Source organism: Bufo gargarizans, chromosome 7 (assembly GCF_014858855.1).
Source record: "Bufo gargarizans isolate SCDJY-AF-19 chromosome 7, ASM1485885v1, whole genome shotgun sequence".
NCBI classification, from domain to species: Eukaryota; Metazoa; Chordata; class Amphibia; order Anura; family Bufonidae; genus Bufo; species Bufo gargarizans.
The window spans coordinates 100,572,836-100,593,127 of NC_058086.1; the positions used below are offsets into that span (position 1 = coordinate 100,572,836).

A 20,292-nucleotide genomic window follows, 5' to 3' on the forward strand; every position below is an offset into this window, starting at 1 on the left:
AGTCAATGGGGGACGGATCCGTTTACAATTGCACCATATTGTGTCAATGTAAACGGATCCGTCCCCATTGACTTACATTGTAAGTCAGGACGGATCAGTTTGGCTCCGCATCGCCAGACGGACACCGAAACATTGCATGCAGCGTTTTGGTGTCCGCCTCCAGAGCGGAATGGAGGCGGAAAGGAGCCACACTAATGCATTCATTATCCATTCAGAATGCATTGGGGCTAAACTGATCCGTTTGGGGCCGCTTGTGAGAGCCTTGAAACTTGATCTCACAGGCGGACCCAGAAACGGCAGTGTGAAAGTAGCCTAAGCCAACTCTGCTGGCGTAGATTTGATTTTCTAGTTTACAGACAGGCAAAGATGCTCCATATGCATGAATGAAATGCCACGCTTAGGGCTCTTTCACACCTGCGTTATTGTCTTCCGGCATAGAGTTCCGTCGCCGGAGCTCTATGCCGGAAGAATCCTGATCAGGATTATCCTAATGCATTCTGAATGGAGTGAAATCCGTTCAGGATGCATCAGGATGTCTTCAGTTCCGGAACGGAACGTTTTTTGGCCGGAGAAAATACCGCAGCATGCTGCGCTTTATGCTCCGGCCCAAAAAACTGAAGACTGGCCGCAAGGCCGGATCCGGAATGAATGCCCATTGAAAGGCATTGATAAACGTCGTTTCGGCGCATTGCCAGATCCGACGTTTAGCTTTTTTAGAGTGGTTACCATGGCTGCCGGGACACTAAAGTCCCGGCAGCCATGGTAAAGTGTAGCGGGGAGCAGCATACTTACCATCCGTGCGGCTCCCAGGGCGCCCCAGGCGCATGGATGACGTGATCGCATGGCACGTCATCCATGCGCATGGGGCGCTCTGACGTCACTCTGGAGTGCCCCGGGAGCCGCACGGATGGTAAGTATACCGCTCCCCGCTCCTACTATGGCAACCAGGACTTAATGGCTGGTGCCATAGTAACACTGAAAGCATTTTGAAGACGGATCCGTCTTCAAATGCTTTCAGTACACTTGCGTTTTTCCGGATCCGGCGTGTAATTCCGGCAAGTGGAGTACACGCCGGATCCGGACAACGCAAGTGTGAAAGAGGCCTAAAGCTACTTTCACAGTAGTCGTTTTCTTTTCCGGCATAGAGTTCCGTCACAGGGGCTCTATACCGGAAAAGAACTGATCAGGCATATCCCCATGCATTCTGAATGGAGAGCAATCCGTTCAGTTTGCATCAGGATGTCTTCAGTTCAGTCATTTTGATTGATCAGGCAAAAGAGAAAACTGTAGCATGCTATGGTTTTATCTCCGGCGAAAAAAAACTGAAGACTTGCCTGAGTGCCGGATCCGGCATTTTTTTCCATAAGAATAAGAATGTATTCAAAATACCAGAATGCCGGATCCGTCCTTCCGGTCTGCGCATTCGCAGACCTTTAACCCCTTAGTGACCAAGCTTGTTTGGGCCTTTATGACCAAGTGTTTTTCTTCCTTTTTTCATGGTCTCGTTCCAAGAGCTATAACTTTTTTATTTTTTCGTCTATATAGCTTTATGAGGGCTTGTTTTTTACGGGACAAGTTGTAGTTTTTAAAGGGGTATTCTCATTTTGCTCATTCAGCCTTCCCTGCAGTCACTCTGCTGGTAACTTCCTGGTTTTCTGCAGATAAGGCTGGAGGGCTTAGGCAGCTAGAGTGAAGGCCGGCCACACCTCCTTATGACATTACACTGAGAACCGAGTCCTGTGCTAGTTCATGTGAAAAGTATCAGTCTGGCAGCCTGCAGTGTCTGAGGCCCCCTCCCCCTGCTGGGGAATCAGCTCTGCTACACCTATCTTCCCTGAACCTCTTTATATAGAGCTCAGTTACATCTGTCTGTGCACCCCGCATCACGGACCCATTCACTTCAATGGGTCCGCAATCTGGGAGATGCGGTGCACTGAGCAAAACCCCACGGAAGCTCCTCAGAGTGCTTCTGTGGGGTTTCTGGCCGTGCCTACGCATTGCAAAAAAGTAGTGCTTGCACTACTTTTTTGCAGAACGGATGGATCACGGATCCATTCAAGTGAATGGGTCTGGGATCCGTCTGCGGCAGCTGCACGGATGTTGCCCGCGCATAGGGTACCACAAATTACGGTCCCCAATGCATGGAACGGCCGACACACATTCATGTAGATGAGCCCTAACGGAGAGATGGCGGGGAATTTATCTGTGTAGAGAAAGCAGAATGGGGGATGGGAAATTCTTGCTTTGTAAAAGTCTCAAGTACTCTTTGTGCCGCCATATGGTTTTATATTGCGCCATAATTCAGAAGTATTCTCTCCTAGAACAGTCCATAATGCAATTAGAGGCATGCAGAGGTAGTGTATAGCCCCATAGACTTCTATTGGAGCCATATTGCAGTTCTGTTCTGTGTGCTGCCATATGGTGCCATTATATGGCACTATGATACAGAAGTGCCGCCATATAGTGCAAATATAGGACACTTCTATCCAGCAGTATTCTCCCCTAGAACATGTCACAATGAAAGCAGAAGCATGTGGAGGTGCAGTGTGGCCCTGTTGACTTCTCTTGGGGCCACATTACTATTTCATACAACTAGCAGCTTGTGTGGGGCAGTTGGACATCAGCCCATGCTAATGTCAGGAAGCGCAAAGCAGGGGCCACCTTATCAGAGAAGCAGTGGGGCCAGCTGTTATGTGACAAAGGGACAGAACACATAGCAGGTCTGCTCAGGGACAGAGCTGGAGGACGCTGAGCACATTCCTTCACTACCCGGCAGAGCTGAGTGTAATCTGACTCCTCTCCAGCCCCTCCTTCCTCTCTCCCAAGTCTGCACTGCAAACAGAGCATGCGCGGCTCTGTTTCAGAAGCAGCAGAAGGAAATGAACAGCCGGCGTTGCGCGTTCATGAAAGAGAGGAGAGGCCAGCAACTGGATGATGTGGTTAATCTGCGCAGGCGCGGCGCCTGCATTCGGCAGGGAGAGTTGGCCGTGACTAGGGGAGACACATGACAACACAGAGGTAGGAGGGGAAGGATTTTATCAAAAAGGAAGGGAATTGGCTAATGCATTATATTTACAAAAATGATCACCGTTATATCATTAGCAGATTAAACAGTGATCATTGAAATGAGAATACCCCTTTAACCACTTCAACCCCGCTAGCTGAAACCCCCTTAATGACCAGGCCACTTTTTACACTTCTGCACTACACTACTTTCACCATTTATTGCTCGGTCATGCAACTTGCCACCCAAATGAATTTTACCTCCTTTTCTTCTCACTAATAGAGCTTTCATTTGGTGGTATTTCATTGCTGCTGACATTTTTACTTTTTTGTTATTAATCGAAATTTAACTATTTTTTTGCCAAAAAATGTCATTTTTCACTTTCAGTTGTAAAATTTTGCAGAAAAAACGACATCCATATATAAATTTTTCGCTAAATTTATTGTTCTACATGTCTGATAAAAAAAAAAATTGGGTCAAAGTTATAGCGTTTACAAACTATGGTACAAAAATGTGAATTTCCGCTTTTTGAAGCAGCTCTGACTTTCTGAGCACCTGTCCTGTTTCCTGAGGTTCTACAATGCCCAGACAGTACAAACACCCCACAAATGACCCTATTTCGGAAAGTAGACACCCTAAGGTATTCACTGATGGGCATAGTGAGTTCATAGAACTTTTTATTTTTTGTCACAAGTTAGCGGAAAATGATGATTTTTTTTTTTTTTCTTACATATTCCACTAACTTGTGACAAAAAATAAAAACTTCCATGAACTCACTATGCCCATCACAAAATACCTTGGGGGTGTCTTCTTTCCAAAATGGGGTCACTTGTGGGATAGTTATACTGCCCTGGCATTTTAGGGGCCCAGATGCGTGAGAAGAAGTTTGAAATCAAAATCTGTAAAAAATGACCGGCGAAATCCGAAAGGTGCTCTTTGGAATGTGTGCCCCTTTGCCCACCTAGGCTGCAAAAAAGTGTCACACATCTGGTATCGTCGTGCTCAGGAGAAGTTGTGGAATGTGTTTTGGGGTGTCATTTTACATATACCCATGCTGGGTGAGAGAAATATCTTGGCAAAAGACAACTTTTCCCTTTTTTTTTTTTATACAAAGTTGGCATTTGACCAAGATATTTATCTCACCCAGCATGGGTATATGTAAAATGACACCCCAAAACACATTCCCCAAATTCTCCTGAGTACGGCGATACCACATGTGTGACACTTTTTTGCAGCCTAGATGCGCAAAGCGGCCCAAATTCCTTTTAGGAGGGCATTTTTAGACATTTGGATCCCAGACTTCTTCTGACGCTTTCGGCCCCTAAAATGCCAGGGCAGTATAAATACCCCACATGTGACCCCATTTTGGAAAGAAGACACCCCAAGGTATTCAATGAGGGGCATGGCGAGTTCATAGAATTATTATTTTTTTTGCACAAGTTAGCGGAAATAGATTTTTTTTTGTATTTTCTCACAAAGTCTCCCTTTCCGCTAACTTGGGACAAAAAATTTAATCTTTCATGGACTCAATATGCCCCTCAAGGAATACCTTGGGGGGTGTCTTCTTTCCAAAATGGGGTCACATGTGGGGTATTTATACTGCCCTGGCATTTTAGGGGCCCTAAAGCGTGAGAAGAAGTCTGGAATATAAATGTCTAAAAAAATGTACGCATTTGGATTCCGTGAGGGGTATGGTGAGTTCATGTGAGATTTTATTTTTTGACACAAGTTAGTGGAATATGAGACTTGGTAAGAAAAAAAAAAAAAAAATTTCCGCTAACTTGGGCCAAAAAAAATGTCTAAATGTAGCCTTACAGAGGGTGATCAATTACAGGGGGGGTGATCAGGGAGTCTATATGGGGTGATCACCCCCCTGTCATTGATCACCCCCCTGTAAGGCTCCATTCAGACGTCCGTATGCGTTTTGCAGATCCGATCCATGTATCCGTAAAAATCATATGGACGTCTGAATGGAGCCTTACATGGGGGGGTGATCAATGACAGGGGGGTGATCAGGGAGTCTATATGAAGTGATCAGGGGTTCATAAGGGGTTAATAAGTGACAGGGGGGGTGTAGTGTAGTGGTGGTTGGTGCTACTTTACACAGCTACCTGTGTCCTCTGGTGGTCGATCCAAACAAAAGGGACCACCAGAGGACCAGGTATATTAGACGCTGTTATCAAAACAGCGTCTAATATACCTGTTAGGGGTTAAAAAAAATTGCATCTACAGCCTGCCAGCGAACGATCGCTGCTGGCAGGCTTGAGATCCACTTGCTTACCTTCCGATCCTGTGAAATCTAGGCTATCGCGAGATGACGCGCCGATGCGTCGTTGAGCGCACAGCTGCCGCCTCCGGACCGCAGATCTGCGTTAGGCGGTCCGGAGGCGGTTAATGGCACCATTTTGGGGTACACATAACTTTCTGATTAACTTTTATTAACTCTTACTGGGAGGGAGATGGAGAAAAATAGCAATACTGCCACTACATTTTTACATTTTAAATTTTACGGCGTTCATTTATCGGTACAAATAACATATCTTTATTCTCTGGGTCAGTACGATTACAGTGATACTAAATACTTATAATTTTTTTTTAAGTTTTACAACTTTTTTTTTCAATAAAACCCCTTTTATTAACCCAAAAAATGATTTTGCATTGCCACTTCACAAGACCCATAACTTTTCTTTTTCTATGGAGTTGTGTGAGGTCTTTATTTTTGAGAGACAACTTGCATTTTTCATTGGCATCATTTTGGAGTAAATGCCGCTTTTTGAGCTCTTGTTATTAAGTTTTTTTCGGTGGAAACTAAGAATAAATGATAAATTCTGTCTATAGCATATTTTTTTATTTAATAAAAGTGTATTTTTTTTTACTACTAAAAAGTCCCACAAGGGGACTATAATATACAGTATTTTGATTGCTTTTAAAATGTAATGCATTATCTCTATAATGCATTACATTTCAATAGCAATGCTATTCCAAGATTGACCAGCAGGCTGCGCCAGAGAGGCACAGCCTGCTGGAGATAACTGAAGACCGGCTCGGGGCCCTGAACGGAAGCAAGGTAAGCTTCCCAACACATCAGCACCCCGCGATTGCATTTTCGGGGTGCTGATGGGAGACAGAGGGAGTCCGCTCCCTCTGTCACCAGTTTACATGCAGCGGGCACCATTGCGCCCGGCATCTAAAGGGTTAAACAGCCCGGATCGGTTCTTCTGCCGGTCAGGGCTGTTAGAGCAGGGCCCCGGCTCTCATGCGAGAGCCGGTTCCGTGCTCCCCTCTGCACGGGGGAGCCGTGCAATGCTTAGACTGGGCCGCCATGAAAAAAAACGCGGCGGCCCAGCCTAAGGCCCCTTAGTGACCGCCGTAAAAACACGTATGGGTGGTCACTTAGGGGTTAAAAATGAGGAAAAAAACAAACAAAAAAAACACACAGATCCGTTTTGCCTGATGACACCGGAAAAACGGATCCGGTATTGCAATGCATTTTTCAGACATCCGTTTGCATACAGTTTGCCTGATCAGGCAGTCAGTTCAGGCAACGGAACTGCCTGCCGGAATCAAACAACGCAAGTGTGAAAGTACTTTCACACTTGCGGCAGGACGGATCCGACAGGCTGTTCACCATGTCGGATCCGTCCTGCGGCTAATCCGGCGCAGCACAGCAGTGCACGGAGAAAGGGCGCCGGACTAAAATTACTGCATGTCAGGCTTTTTAGTCCGGCGGCTTTCTCCGTGCACCGCCGTGCTGCACCGGAGCTCCGGCCCCGTCCCCATTATAGTCAATGGAGACGGAGCAGCGGTCCGCGGGCACGGCGAAATAGCCGCAGGACGGATCCGACATAGTGAACAGCCTGTCGGATCCGTCCTGCCGCAAGTGTGAAAGTACCCTTAGTAAATTCCCTCAATGTTCCCAAAGAAAATTTGTGTAAATATGCAGTGCATGCTGCAGAGCTGTCCATGATTGTATAGATAATTTGTGTACTGCAGGGCTCCCTGTGTATAATGTCAGAGGGTTATAAAAAAAAAAAAAAAATTATAGATAGGAAAGCAGATGACAGGAGACACATTAATTTTGATACATTTGAAGAGATGATCACATGTGCCATCGCTGTTCATTTTAACAGCAAAAAAAAATATAAATAAAAAAATTCACATTAAGGTTACCAGGGGCTGACCAAAACTATTAAACCCCTCTATCCTAGCCTGCCAAAGTTAGTGACATTGATCCCTCTACTTCATTAAGGGTACTTTCACACTTGCATTGTGAAGATCCGGCAGGCAGTTCGGAACTGCCTGCCGGATCCGGAAATCTGTGCGCAAACGGATAGCAGATGTAGACTGATCCGGATCCATCTAACAAATGCATTGAAACACCGTATCAGTCTCTTCGGTGTCATCCGGAAAAACGCATCCGGTATTTATTTATTTAGCATTTTTAAAAGGTCTGCGCATGCACAGATGGGAAAACCGGATCCGTTTTGCCGGAACAGTTGGTGCTGGATCCGGCATTAAAGCATTTAAATGGAAAATTGATCAGGCATACCGAAAAAAGTGTTCCGGAATTTTGGCCGGAGAAAATACCGCAGCAAGGGTGACTGAACTGAATATATCCTGACGCATACTAAATGGATAGCCCTCTATTCAGAATGCATTAGGATAAAACTGATCATTTTTTTTTTTCTGGTATTAAGCCCCTAGGACGGAACTAAATACCGGAAAACTTTAAAACGCAAGTGTAAATGTACCCTAAACCACCCCAAAAGCTTTAAGCAGAAAACAATTTTTTTGTAGCCTCAATCTGGGGTTGTCTTATGGTCCGATGTGTCTTCTAGTCCAAGTACAATAGTTTAAAGCATCTAAAAAAAAAAAAAAAAAAACTTTAAATCACTTCAAATCCAGGCCATTTGCCCACTTCCTGACCAGGCCTAATTTTGCAAATCTGACATATGTCCCTTTCAGAGACACATTGTACTTCATATTGGAAATGTCATATTTTTTTAAGACTTAAAAGGCTTTGAATTTTAGAAGCAATTCTTAAATATTTTAAGAAAATTTCCAAAACCCCCTTTATAAAGGCCAGTTCAGGCCTGAAGTCACTTTGTGGGTCTTACATAGTGGATACCCCCATAAATGACTCCATTGTAGAAACTACACGCCTCAAGTTACTTAAAACTTTGTTAACCCTTTAGGTATTCCACAAGATTTAAAGGAAAATTGAGATCAAATTTAAAAATTTCACTTTTTTGGTAGATTTTCCATTTTAATCAATTTTTTTTTCTTTAACACATTGAGAGGTTAACAGCCAAACAAAACTCAATATTTATTACCCTGATTCTGCGGTTTACAGAAACACCCTGCATGTGGTCGTAAACTGATTTAAGGGCACACCGCAGGTCACAGAAGAAAAGGAGCGCCATATGGTTTTTGGAAGAGAGAATTTGCTGAACTGGTTTTCAGATGCCATGTCCCATTTGAAGCCAACCTGATCCCCCTTACAGTAGAAACTCCAAAAAGTGACCCCATTTTGGAAACCAGGGGTTAAGGTGCCAGTTTTATTGTTACTATTTTTGGGTACATATGATTTTTTGAACATTATAAACACTTTATGGGGCAAGGTCACCAAAAAATTGGTTGTTTGAGCACAGTTTTTATTTATTTATTTTTACAAAGTTCACCTGAGGGGTTAGGTCATGTGACATTTTTATAGAGCAGATCGTTACGGACGTGGCAATAGCTAATATGTATACTTTTTATTTAAGTTTTACACAATAGCATTTTTTAACCCAAAAAATGATGTTTTAGTGTCTCCATAGTCTGAGAGGTATAGCTTTTTTATTTTTTTGACCGATTGTCTTAGTTAGGGTCTCATTTTTGCGGGATGAGGTGACAGTTTCATTGCTACTATTTTGGGGGCATACGCCTTTTTGATCGCTTGGTGTTGCACTTTATGTGATGCGATTTGAATTCCTGCATGATAGACGGCTGTTCATCTCTTACAATTTTCACAATAGACTCTTTACAGAGTTTTTTAGGATATTTATCAGGAAGTTTAGCATAGCATTGGAAGCATTTAATACTCTTCCTGGGCTTCTTCAAAGTCTGTTTAGAGACCCATGATAAGAGAGCGGCTGTATCAATGCAGTATTCTATGTATAGTACATCAAAATAAGTGCAGTATACATTAAAACGAGGTAACTTAGACCGATAGGAGAACACCGTCATAAAAGATATTCCGTATAATACATGCTATAGTCCCCAATTTGGATCCAGCCATTTTGTTGAGTCTGCTGCCACTACCACTAGTGTGGGCACTCACGGTTTGTAGCTCTGGAGCGTCATGCTCTTTCGGCTGCTGCGGCTCCGGGTCCGACATCTTGTGTCTGTATCGGAGAGGCACAAAGTTTTAAATCCGTAGCGCGAGTTACAGAAGCACTTCCGGGGTATACTCCTTGACATAAGATGCCTGCAACACGTGCGGCCTCTTGATCTCACTAGAAGATAGGAAGCCCGTGGCAGCATCAGGTCAGGCTCCTGATTAACAGGGAGCGCGACCCTGTCGTCTCCCTGTCAGCTTTGTAATGCACCTCTGGAGAGCAGGGGACGTACACGGAACAGGTCCTCTGCAAGGGAAGCGCGGAACTCCCAATGCAGCTCCCAAGTACAAAAGGGGGTAGATTATAAATAATACACTTCACCTCCCTGACTGGCAGAGAGGACTTTGTTCCTGCCCCTACAGTGGCCAGGACAGAGACACTGGTGAATGGTGGTGGGAAGGGACAATTTAATCTCTCTCTGTTCCTGCCCCTACAGAGGTCAATCTCTCCTGCATGCAGTCATGGTGGTGAAATGGAAAATGGCTTTTTTTTTTTTTTTTTTTTAAACGGTGTTCACCTGAGGGGTTAGGTAATATGATATTTTCATAGAGCTGGTTGTTCCAGACGCGGCGATACCCAATATGTATATATTTTTTTTATTATTTCACTTTAACACAACAGTGTTATTTTATTTATTTTTTTGCGATTTTCTTATGTAGGGGCTCATTCTTTTGCGGGATTAGGTGACTTATTGGTACCATTTTGTGGGACATACGCCTTTTTGATCACTTGGTGTTGCACTTTTTGGTCATGTAAGGTGACAAAAATTGCTTTTTTTCTTTTTTACAATAATCAAAGTTAGGCCGCACTACTAGGTAAGGTTCCCCGGAATGGTGCTCTCAGCCAACAGATTCACCCAATCTATAAAACTAAATTATATATATATATATATATATATATATATATATATATAAATAAAAAAAAGGCTGGGCACTCTCTATATCTGGAGTAAGTGGGTGAAAATCCAATCTGCTAAAGCGAACGATAAAGGACATTTTTAGTCGAGACGCCCTCGATATTTCAGCAAAATCGCATACTATTATCCTCTGGTGAAATCGATGCTCATGTGAGTAAGCAGTAATGGGGGATCTGGCTTAAACCACCACACGGGACGCCGCGGACTGTCCACCGGATCCGCCCATGTCGATCTGTTTCGTGAGTAGACACAATATTTAGAGATGAAAAAAGTATTTGCGATGGGGGCATAATCGACACACCAGTCCAATTCGAACAAATTGCAAAGCATTCTCTTGATTTGTCCATCGATAGACTATAAACTGTATAGACAAATTCAGAGCAATTACGAATATTTTATGTCGCCAAAAATTATGCGATTACTTTTACGATTATTTATGTGAAAATCTGGACATTGGATCTAAAACCATCAATTAAGTTCTATAGGAGCACCTTTGTTCTCAATTCACGATTGTATTGTCTTTATCACTTTTTAGTCTGGCCAGACTTGTCACATATTACATATAAATTTTAAGATTTTATGGAATAAAGTACCACTTACTCCAGATATAGAGAGTGCCCAGCCTTTTTTTATTTATTTATTTTTTACAGTTTTTATTTTTTTTATGGTGTTCATCGGACTGGGTGGATCATGTGATATATTTATAGACCCGACCGTCACAGACGCGGCAATACCAAATAGGTCTATTTTATTTATTTATTTTCTATTTTAAACTTTTTTTTTTTACTTTACACTTTGTGTCCCCCATAAGGTCATACAAGACCTCTGGGGGGCATTTAACTTCATATTTTTTTCTTCCCACTATTGATTTCTCCTGTAACTGGGGCTTACATAGTAGCCCCAGTTACAGGGGAAATACACCCCCCAGAGAGGCTGTATAGCCTCAGTGCAGGGCTGATCGAGGTCTGTAGAAGACCTCACAGCTCCTGCACTCTCCCTGCCGGGACAGGAAGCACATAGCGCTTCTTTATCTGCACAATGCTCACTGAGTGCTGTGTATACAGCGATCTACAAGGCAGGGACACCTGGGAACTGTCCCTGCCTTCTCTCTGGGTTGCCCTGCTGTCACTGACAGTGGGCAACCCGCTGTGCAGCTGCACAATTAGTGAGCTGCTGCGATATCTCAATGGACGTTTAGAAACATCCATTCAGAGATAGAGATCCACCTCCCGGAGAATTATAGTCAGCGGGCAGACAGGATGTGGTTAAAATAACTTTTCAGAATAGGCTGCCATGTATGTATACAGAACACACAGAGAGAATGCACCAAACAGATATAACACTGACTATGCTGGCAAGACATAAGTAAAGGTATTAAAAGCTGAGACTTTCGCCAATATGTTCCAGTCATGGAGATATCGGAGCCCACATGCACCACGTCACGGTTTCTCAGCATGGCAAGGGGTCCTAACCACTGCTCTGACTATGGTGTGAACACGGTCTGGGGATGATATAATTCAGCTCACAGCCAAGCTCCCCACAATTGCCCAGCATAAATGCTGTGGTTGTACAATGTGGATGAAGCCAGGCCGTGAGCCACACCCACACCAGACCATGTGATGGAGGTTACCAGGTGCAAAAAAGTGCTAGAGTGCCAAGTAAAGGCAAACACACTCAAATCTAACAAGACAGAAAATGAAAAACAAAAAAAATTTAGTGGCAATTCTGGAGGAGCTGCTCAGCCCATGACACTGTAGCGTGTCTTTAGTTAGGGGAGCAGCCCGACCGCATGTGGACCGCAGTAATCGACTAACCCCAGCAAAATATGCATACAATGGAGGATATCGACGCGGTCCACATGCACCACAAGAGCAAACTACACAGAATGTAGCAATCATAGAGAACACACAGAGAGAATGCACCAAACAGATATAACACTGACTATGCTGGCAAGACATGAGTAAAGGTATTAAAAGCTGAGACTTTTGCCAATATGTTCCAGTCATGGAGATATCGGAGCCCACATTCACCACGTCACGGTTTCTCAGCATGGCAAGGGGTCCTAACCACTACTCTGACTATGGTGTGAACACGGTCTGGGGATGATATAATTCAGCTCACAGCCAAGCTCCCCACAATTGCCCAGCATAAATGCTGTGGTTGTACAATGTGGATGAAGCCAGGCCGTGAGCACATGCACATGCTGAGAAACCGTGACGTGGTGCATGTGGGCTCACTGACGTCACTTCCGGTATCCAGCTGCAAGCCGCTACTTCGGAAATGGACTTTCGTCACCCTGGAGTTAGACTGGCCAAGCCAGTTAGAGCCTCAGCGATGCCACCAAGCACCCAAGTCCAATGCACTACATTTCCCCTGGAGGATGCTACGTCTCTGCTCATATTCCTGTGCCAGGACCCCCACACTTTCTAGAGGTAGCAGGTATGGCCCCCTCACAAGGGAGAAACCATCACATCTAACGTTTCCCAAATAAACTTCTCTGCGGGCTTCCCTCAGACAAAGAAAACCACACTGAAGTGGAAGGAGAGTCTCCGCCTTTTTAGGACACTTGCACAAAGTGTCTGTTATTAGGTGGCACGTATGCGGCTCCATTAACTTCAACGGGTCTGCAAAAAATGGAAATGACTCCATGTGCATTCCATGTCCATATATCTGCATGGCCATGCCGCAAAAAAATTAGAAAAAAAATAGAACATGTCCTATTATTGTCCGCATTACAGACAGGGATTGGATTGTTCTATTATGGGCCAGCTGTTCCATTCCACAAAATGTGCAACGCACATAGCTGGCATTAAAGTGTTGCGCTCTCCAGTCTAATTAAGTTGCAGGCTTTTCCAGGTTCACATGCTGTACATTAGGCACATTATTCTAGCCCTCTTTCAACCCACAATTTACACGGGTGGCACCTGTGCACTCAGTCAGCCTTCGGCACTGACTGCTAACGCAACCTGTGTATACAATGAGTGGAAACCGGGTTAAGATCATATGGATAATCCCTTTAACTCAGGGTTTCTCAACTCCGGTCCTTGGGACCCACCTACCAGTCATGTTCTGCCCCTTCTCTTATACGAGACTTCCATACCTCGTTTCCCACTAAGCCCCGCTAGGCCCCCGGAGGGGTTCATTGGGGAGGGGGCCCTGTCATGACCCGGGTTGTATTCGAACCGGGATCTTCCTGGTCTCTTAAACCATAGCCTTACCTGTTGTGCTACAGAAGAGATCTAGACTTTGGGAATGTCCTTACTGTGTTCAACACTACATCATACTCTCTAGCTCCACCTGCTGCCAGCTGTGGACAATTCTCAATCTGGACAGCCTTTAAATAGGAAGTGAGGTCATCACTCAGTGCCAGTTTATTTGGATTTCTTCCCTGGGTGTTTTGACTTCAGTGATCTTCCTTGTATTGAACTCCTGCCTGATATCCCGACTATTCTACAGCCTGCTGATTTTGTACCTTGCCGCCAGATCGTGAATGACCTTAGCCTGCCTGACTCTTCTCCGGATTTTGATTCTGAACTATTCGCCTGACGACGCTTTGCCTGGATCTCAAGCACACTATTTCCACTTCGGACACTACCTTTTACAGGTACCTTACAGCTGGTGTGCTGGGCCTATTTTCAAGCAGGGGCAAATACCAAGATGCCAGGACAAAATTGCTGATCGTCATGGCGCCCTGTCTAAGGGAATTTTCCCACCAATTTTGCTGTAGCTCTCTTGCCAGATGTCCACAAGGTAGTGGTCAATACTGGGGTCTCCTATGACTCCACTGTAAACAGTTATAGCTAATAGAGAACGCAGTCACCAATGTTTTACTGTCTTTCATACTTGCGTTTTTCTTTTCCAGCATAGAGCTCCGTCCTAGGGGCTCTACACCGGAAAAGAACTGATCAGACTTATCCTAATCCATTCTGTATAGAGAGCAATCCATTCAGGATGCCTTCAGTTCAGTCTTTTTTACTTTTCAGGACAGAGATAATACCGCAGCATGCTACGGTTTTATCTCCGGCCAAAAAAAACATTTGCCTGAATGCCGAATCTGGCATTTTTTTCCCCATAGGAATTTATTAATGCCGGATTCGGCATTCAAATTGCTGCATTGACGGATCCGGCATTCCGGTCTGTGCATGCGCAGACCTTTAAAAATGTTTAAAAAAATAAAATACTGGATCCGTTTTGCCAGATGACACAGGAAAAAACGGATCCGGTATTGCAATGTATTTTTCTGACTGATCAGGATCCTGATAAGGCTACTTTCACACTAGCGTTCGATCGGATCCGTTCTGAACGGATCCGATCATAATAATGCAGACGGAGGCTCCGTTCAGAACGGATCCGTCTGCATTATTTTAGCATATAACAGCTAAGTGTGAAAATAGCCTCGTACGGATCCGTCCAGACTTTCAATGTAAAGTCAATGGGGGACGGATCCGCCTGAAGATTGAGCCATATTGTGGCATCTTCAAACGGATCCGTCCCCATTGACTTACATTGTAAGTCTGGACGGATCCGCACGCCTCTGCACGGCCAGGTGGACACCCGAACACTGCAAGCAGCGTTCAGCTGTCCACCTGTCCGTGCGGAGGCGAGCGGAGCGGAGGCTGAACGCCGCCAGACTGATGCAGTCTGAGCGGATCCGCTCCATTCAGACTGCATCAGGGCTGGACGGCTGCGTTCGGGTCCGCTCGTGAGCCCCTTCAAACGGAGCTCACGAGCGGACCGACGAACGCTAGTGTGAAAGTAGCCTAACTGGATTTTTGTAGTCACCATAAAATCCTTTTCTCTTGAATGCATTGGGGGACACAGCACCATGGGTATATGCCCAGCTGCCACTTGGAGGCTGACACTAGAAGTAAAAAGTGTTGGCTCCTCCTATCTGGGCTATACCCACTGCAGATACAGGAGCAAACCAGTAGGTAGAAAAGCCGTAAGAGCACAAGAAAAATCTGTAAACCAACAAGTCCTAAACCAGAAAGGACCAACAGAAAAGACTTAGCAACAAGGGTGGGATCCGTGTCCCCCAATGCACCCTATGAGAAAAGGATTTTACGGCGAGTACAAAAATCCAGTTTTTTCTTGAATGCATTAGGGGACGTCCTAAAGCAGTCCACAAGGGAGGGTAGAAAAACAGCCATGCAACGCTGGTTGCAGAACCCTGCGACCCAAACTGGCATCAGCAGAGGCCAAGGAGTGGATGTGATAACATTTGGAAAACGTATGGACAGAGGCCCAGGTGGCAGCCTTGTAGACCTGGGAAGCTGAGGCCTGACGTCTAACTGCACAAGAAGCCCCGACCTCCCTAGTGGAATGAGCGGTCAATCGAAAGGGAGGAACATGACCCTTGGCAACATAGGCCTCCTTAACTGCCGACCTAATCCAACGGAATATGGTGGCCTTGGAAGCTTGCAGGCCCTTGCGAGGACCCTCATGGATCACAAAGAGGTAGTCCGACCAGCAAAAGGGCTCAGTTAAACGAAGATAGAGGCGAAGCGCTCTAACAACATCCAAACGTTGAAGAGAACACTCCCTAGGATGAGAGGGGTTAGGACAGTAGGACAAATCTCCTCATTAATGTGGAATGAGGACACCACCTTAGGGAGGAAGGAAGGGACCGGACGCAGAACGACCTTATCCTGATGAAACACCAAGTTCAGAAACTATGCAAATAGAAGTAATCGCCACAAGAAAGGCGACCTTAAACGAGACAAAGGACAAGTCCCACGGTTACACAGGAGGACGAAAAGGCGGAACGCGGTGAGCAACCCCCTGCAGAAAGGTTCTCACTTCTGGAAAAGAACAGATCGGGCTGAAATCGGACCATTTGAGAGATGCCAGCCGAAGGCCCTTGTCAAAGTCCACCTGGAGGAAAGATAAGACCCTGGGACTAGACAGGTAGAGAGGGTGAAACTGAGCAGCCTCACACCAGGAAAAATAAGTCTTCCAAGTACAATTATAAATTCTGAAAGACTGGGGCTTGCGTGAGCGAAGCATAGCCTAGATAACAGACTCCGAGAGCCCGCGGAACCTCAGAACCGCGGTCTCAACAGCTACGCCGTTAAACGCAGCTGATGTAAATTTGGGTGGAGTAGTGGACCTTGGGAAAGGAGGTCGGGGCGTAGAGGGAGGTGCCACGGCGCCTCTGCGAGTAGGAACAGAAGATCCGCGTACCAAGCACGGCGAGGCAGACTTCAGGTCTTGAGAACCCTGGGAAGGAGTAGAATGGCAGGAAAGAGGTACACGAGACCAAACTGGGACCAAGGAAGGACCAGAGCATCCGAGGCCAGCGCCTGAGGGTCCCAGGAACTCGCAAAGTAACGCAGGACTTTGTGGTTGAGACGGGAGGCGAAAAGGTCTATTTCCGGCATGCCCCAATACTGACTCCACACTTTGGTCAGGAGTGCGTCTAGGTCCGGGTGGTTAGAAAAAAACAACACGGAATGCTTGGAACGGCGGAGCCAGAGGTGTCCCCAGAAGCGGCAGAAGCAGAGACTTCGCCTGTCTCAGACTTATCCAGGGAGTGACCCGAGTACGCTGAGGATGAGCGGGGCGCGGCTGAGATCACTCGAGGTCTTTTACTGGACCTGGTGTCAGAGCGGGGACGAGCCCCTTCAGCAGCATGGTCCCTGTGAGGGGCAGAGACTGACGCAATTTGAGCAGGCAAGCGGTCCAGCGACTGCACCATGGACCGGGACAGGCTGGCAAGGTCGTCTGTGGCCTGGGACAGTGAGGCGGCCCAATCAGGAGGAGCCGCCACTGCAGGGGGGGCCAGGGCATCAGTAGGGGGCATGGGAGCAACGCACTGCGTGCAGAGCAAGTTAGGTTGCGGGGAAGGAAAAGGTTTACTGCACTTAGAGCAAGCATAGAAAATAGCTACCCCAATAGGCACCCGGGCTTTAGGGTCCGTAACAGCAGAGGACATGATGGTAAAAAGAAAATAATTGTATAGCCAGGCCCCAGGTACTGTGCCCCATGATGTGAAAAAGCAGCGAAGAAAGAGCAGGAACAGTTTGAATGGCGATCAGGCTTTAGCTACAAAATTCAGCTCGCAGAAGAGACCGCCCCTTGAGAGGAAAAGACAGAGCCTAGCAGTGATAGGAGCAGGCAAGGAGGTCCTTCCCAGTGCGATAAGTCGTCGGGCTGAAACCCGGGAATAAAGGAGGGGGCAGAGCCAGGTTGCGGCCTAGAGGGCCAAAAAGCCGGGCGCAGCAGGATCACCCCATCAGCAGACTCAACACAGGGCCCGTGGGAATGCTGGCAATCCACTGCCTGGAGGACCTTACGACCAAACCCTAGGTCCTGGTTGGCAAGCAAATCTAGTCTGTAATGTCTAACAAAGGTAGAAAAACTGGACCATGTAGCGGCCCTGCATATTTGTTCAATTGAGGCCTCCGCTTTTTCTACCCATGAAGTCGCCATGGTCCTGGTGGATTGGGCTTTTATGGATAAAGGGCAAGGCAGTCGATTCAGTACATAAGACTGTCCTTGATCCATCGAGCTAAAGTCCGTTTTTGAGGCCTTGTTGCCTCTGTTCTTTCCTCCAAACAAAATAAAGAGGTTTGATGATCTTCTCCAAGAAGCTGTTCTTGATTTTTATGGCATAGAGCAGGGATGCCCAACCTGCAGCCCTCCAGCTGTTGCCAAACTACAACTCCCAGCATGCCTGGACAGCCTACAGCTATTAGGGCATGCTGGGAGTTGTAGTTTTGCAACAGCTGGAGGGCCGCAGGTTGAGCATGCCTGGCATAGAGAGACTACTTTAGGTAGAAAGGATGGATCCAACTTTACTACAACACGATCGTCCAAAATTTTCAGATATGGTTCCCTGATGGAAAGGGCCTGAATTTCTCCTATTCTGCGTGCTGTGGTTATCGCTAGAAGAAAAATTGTCTTAAGAGAAAGCATCTTATCTGATATCTGCTCAATTGGTTCAAACGGGGGATTACATTGTCCCTCTAGAACTATATTTAGGTCTCATGATGGTACTGTCGGTCTCATTCTGGATACTTATTTTTTCAAATCTCCTAACCCATCTGTGGTCTGTTAAGGAAGTGCCAAAAAGCAACTCAAGGCTGAAATTTGGGTACTGGCTTTTAGACCCAGATCGTACCCCATCGGTAAAAAATCCAGAATGCAGCTTATAGATGGGTCTGAGACCCATGGATGTGAGTGTGACAGCCATGAAGTAAATCTTTTCCATATTTTCAAGTATATGGCCGACGTTATGGGCTTGCAGCTTTGTTGTAAGGTTGATATTACCTTATCTGACAGACCCTTTCTTTTTAGGGTCTGCCTTTCAGGATCCAAGCTGTTAACCTCAACTTCTCAAGCTTTAGATGTTCTAGGGGTCCCTGTAGGAGAAGGTCCTTCCTTCCCGGAAGGGTTATTGGATCCCTTATAGTCATTTCCTTCAACAGAGGAAACCAGGCTCTTTTGGCCAGGCAGCAGCTATGAGAATTAGGGTCATTGTGCACGTTCTCAGCTTCTTTAAAACCAATGGGATCAGGGGAAATGGAGGAAAGGCATACCCCAGTTCCATGTCCCAATCCTGGGCCAAGGCGTCCACTCCTAGCAGGTTGTCTCTCGGATTTAGAGAGTAGAAACAGTCCAACTGGGTGTTCCTCTTGACGCGAATAGGTCAATTTGTGGGCACCCCCAATGGCGGCAAATTTGTATAAAGACTTCCCTGTTTAGAGTCCATTCGCCTGAGTTGAGACTCTGTCTGCTCAGGAAGTCTGCAGTGGAGTTGTTTACTCCTTTTAGGTTGACTGCTGATACTAAGAAGACTTTTTTTTTCTGCCCAACAAAATATTTGGTCTGTCACTCTTGGTAGATGAGGTTTTCTGGTTCCCCCTTGACGTTTTAGGTAACAGACCGTCGTCACGTTGTCCGATAGAACCTTGATATGGTGGTTGGAGAGTATGTGCTCTGCCTTCCTCATAGAATCTCCCATACTGTCTTCAGTTCTCTAAAGTTGGAGGACCTGCGACTTTCCAGACTGGACCATCTCCCCTGAAATTAGTGATCTCTCAGATGGGCTCCCCAACCCCTCTGGCTTGTGTCAGTGGTGATCACCATGGATGGTAAAAGATTCCAGGCGACTCCTTTCCTTAGGTTTTCTGGGTTGGTCCACCAGGATAGAGAATCTAAGACTTGTCTCGATAGAATTATTTTTGAGTTCAAGGATTGATGATCTCTGTCCCATGCTGACAGGACTGAGTTCTGGAGGATTTTGGAGTGGTACTGTGCCCAAGGTATGACAGATACAGGACGTCATTAGGCCTAGAACCTGCATAGCTTCTCTTAGTGTATGATCCCTACTTTTTTTTAAAAGGTTTCTATCCTCTTTCTTATTCTTTCTCGTTTTAACTGTGGAAGAAAGGAATGTTTATTTTCTGAATCTAAAAAGGACTTCCAGGAAATGTTTCCTGGTACTTGGTTCTAGGTTTGATTTGGTGTAGTTTATGATCGAGCCCAGATCCTTGAAAAGGGCGAGGGTCTGTTGGATATGGCTCTCTAGACTCTGTTTTGTCTCTGCAATAAGGAAATCGTCCAGGTATGGAATAATTTTTATCTGTTGTCTTAGGTATGCCACCACCTCCGTGATTACCTTCGTGAAAATGCAAGGTGCCGAGGATATTCCAAAGGGCAGACACTGGAACTGGTAGTGAAGAGTCGTCCCGCCTTGGTTGATCACAAACCTGAGATACTGTTGGTATTGTGGATGCATTGGGATGTGATAATAGGCATCTTTTAAGTCCATGGTACATAAGAGATCCCCTACTGATATTAGTGGGATTGATGATTTTATGGATTCCATCTTGAATTTGTGGTATACTAACGATCTGTTCAGGGATTTCAAGTTGATAATCGTCCTGAAGGTTCTGTCTGTTTTTTTTAAAATTAGGAATAGCCTTGAATAATGGCCCAAGCCTTTCTGATCGCGTGGGACCTGGACTATTGCGTTTAGCTTTATCAAC

At 45.7% G+C, this 20,292-nt stretch overlaps 1 protein-coding gene across 2 annotated transcripts in view; it reads right to left on the reverse strand.

The window, feature by feature from the left end:
- UCHL5 (ubiquitin C-terminal hydrolase L5) overlaps positions 1 to 20,292 on the reverse strand; it is a 164,883-nt gene that overhangs the window by 141,253 nt on the left and 3,338 nt on the right. The window lies entirely within an intron of this gene.